General features: G+C 44.7%; 1 pseudogene; it reads right to left on the reverse strand.

Moving 5' to 3' along the window:
- Positions 1–2,500, reverse strand: part of LOC143277758 (uncharacterized) — a 92,210-nt pseudogene that overhangs the window by 3,111 nt on the left and 86,599 nt on the right.

The raw sequence follows: 2,500 nt of genomic DNA on the forward strand, positions 1-2,500 counted from the left end.
CAACAAAAACCGCAAAGAAACAACCCCCCCAAACCCCCCGGAAAAAAAAAAAAAACACCAACAAAAAACAAACCATACAACAACATTGCTGCCTAGTATGTGTTTCTAAAGCCTTTCTTTTTCTCGCACGATTCTCAGTATCTACCCGACTCTCAGTAGTATCTACCCGACTCTAGGTATCACTCTCAGTATCTACCCGACTCTCAGTAGTATCTACCCGACTGTCAGTAGCATCTACCCGACTGTCAGTAGTATCTACCCGACTCTCAGTAGTATCTACCCGACTGTCAGTAGTATCTACCCGACTCTAGGTATCACTCTCAGTATCTACCCGACTCTCAGTTGTATCTACCCGACTCTCAGTAGTATCTACCCGCCTCTCAGTATCACTCTCAGTATCTACCCGACTCTCAGTTGTATCTACCTGACTCTCAGTATCACTCTCAGTATCTACCCGACTCTCAGTAGTATCTACCCGACTCTCAGTATCACTCTCAGTATCTACCCGACTCTCAGTAGTATCTACCCGACTCTCAGTATCACTCTCAGTATCTACCCGACTCTCAGTTGTATCTACCCGTCTCTCAGTAGTATCTACCCGTCTCTCAGTATCACTCTCAGTTGTATCTACCCGACTCTCAGTAGTATCTACCCGCCTCTCAGTATCACTCTCAGTATCTACCCGACTCTCAGTAGTATCTACCCGCCTCTCAGTATCACTCTCAGTATCTACCCGACTCTCAGTTGTATCTACCCGACTCTAGGTATCACTCTCAGTATCTACCCGACTCTCAGTAGTATCTACCCGACTCTCAGTGTCACTCTCAGTATCTACCCGACTCTCAGTAGTATCTACCCGACTCTCAGTAGTATCTACCCGACTCTCAGTTGTATCTACCCGCCTCTCAGTTGTATCTACCCGACTCTCAGTTGTATCTACCTGACTCTCAGTATCACTCTCAGTATCTACCCGACTCTCAGTAGTATCTACCCGACTCTCAGTTGTATCTACCCGCCTCTCAGTTGTATCTACCCGACTCTCAGTTGTATCTACCTGACTCTCAGTATCACTCTCAGTATCTACCCGACTCTCAGTAGTATGTACCCGACTCTCAGTAGTATCTACCCGACTCTCAGTTGTATCTACCCGACTCTCAGTTGTATCTACCTGACTCTCAGTATCACTCTCAGTATCTACCCGACTCTCAGTAGTATGTACCCGTCTCTCAGTAGTATCTACCTGTCTCAGTATCTACCCGACTCTCAGTAGTATCTACCCGACTCTCAGTAGTATCTACCCGACTCTCAGTGTCACTCTCAGTATCTACCCGACTCTCAGTTGTATCTACCCGACTCTCAGTAGTATCTACCCGACTCTCAGTGTCACTCTCAGTATCTACCCGACTCTCAGTAGTATCTACCCGACTCTCAGTATCACTCTCAGTATCTACCCGACTCTCAGTTGTATCTACCCGACTCTCAGTAGTATCTACCCGACTCTCAGTATCACTCTCAGTATCTACCCGACTCTCAGTAGTATGTACCCGACTCTCAGTAGTATCTACCCGACTCTCAGTATCACTCTCAGTATCTACCCGACTCTCAGTTGTATCTACCCGACTCTCAGTAGTATCTACCCGTCTCTCAGTAGTATCTACCCGTCTCTCAGTAGTATCTACCCGACTCTCAGTTGTATCTACCCGTCTCTCAGTAGTATCTACCCGTCTCTCAGTATCACTCTCAGTTGTATCTACCCGACTCTCAGTAGTATCTACCCGACTCTCAGTAGTATCTACCCGACTCTCAGTTGTATCTACCCGTCTCTCAGTAGTATCTACTCGTCTCTCAGTAGTATCTACCCGACTCTCAGTATCACTCTCAGTATCTACCCGACTCTCAGTTGTATCTACCCGACTCTCAGTAGTATCTACCCGTCTCTCAGTAGTATCTACCTGTCTCTCAGTAGTATCTACCTGTCTCAGTATCTACCCGACTCTCAGTAGTATCTACCCGACTCTCAGTATCACTCTCAGTAGTATCTACCCGACTCTCAGTATCACTCTCAGTATCTACCCGACTCTCAGTAGTATCTACCCGATCGTTTTCAGACTCACGTTCCACCCCTTACGTTACGATCATCAGCTGACTCACGTTGTCTTTGTTGTACCTCACATCATCGTTAGGATGAATTGAAAAGGAAAGCCGGTGAACTTTTTTTTCATATCTTATCTCCCAAGTTTCAAGTTTTAATTATTCTTTCACTCCTATTGGAAGTATGGAGGATTACTGCAAAATAATATTTTCGTGCCCAGAACAAACATTTCCAAATACACAACAATGTCACATAAAAGTTGAGAAAACACAAATGTCTTTTAACTTCAAAAGTATAGCTAGGCAACATTTGCAAATCTAATCATCTTACTTACAGCTAAAATGACTTTTTTTTGCCTCCTTTAAGCATAGTACAAAAATTAAAAACCGATTTTGGAGACAAATAATT

Source organism: Babylonia areolata, chromosome 35, assembly GCF_041734735.1.
Source record: "Babylonia areolata isolate BAREFJ2019XMU chromosome 35, ASM4173473v1, whole genome shotgun sequence".
In the NCBI taxonomy this organism is placed as follows: Eukaryota; Metazoa; Mollusca; class Gastropoda; order Neogastropoda; family Buccinidae; genus Babylonia; species Babylonia areolata.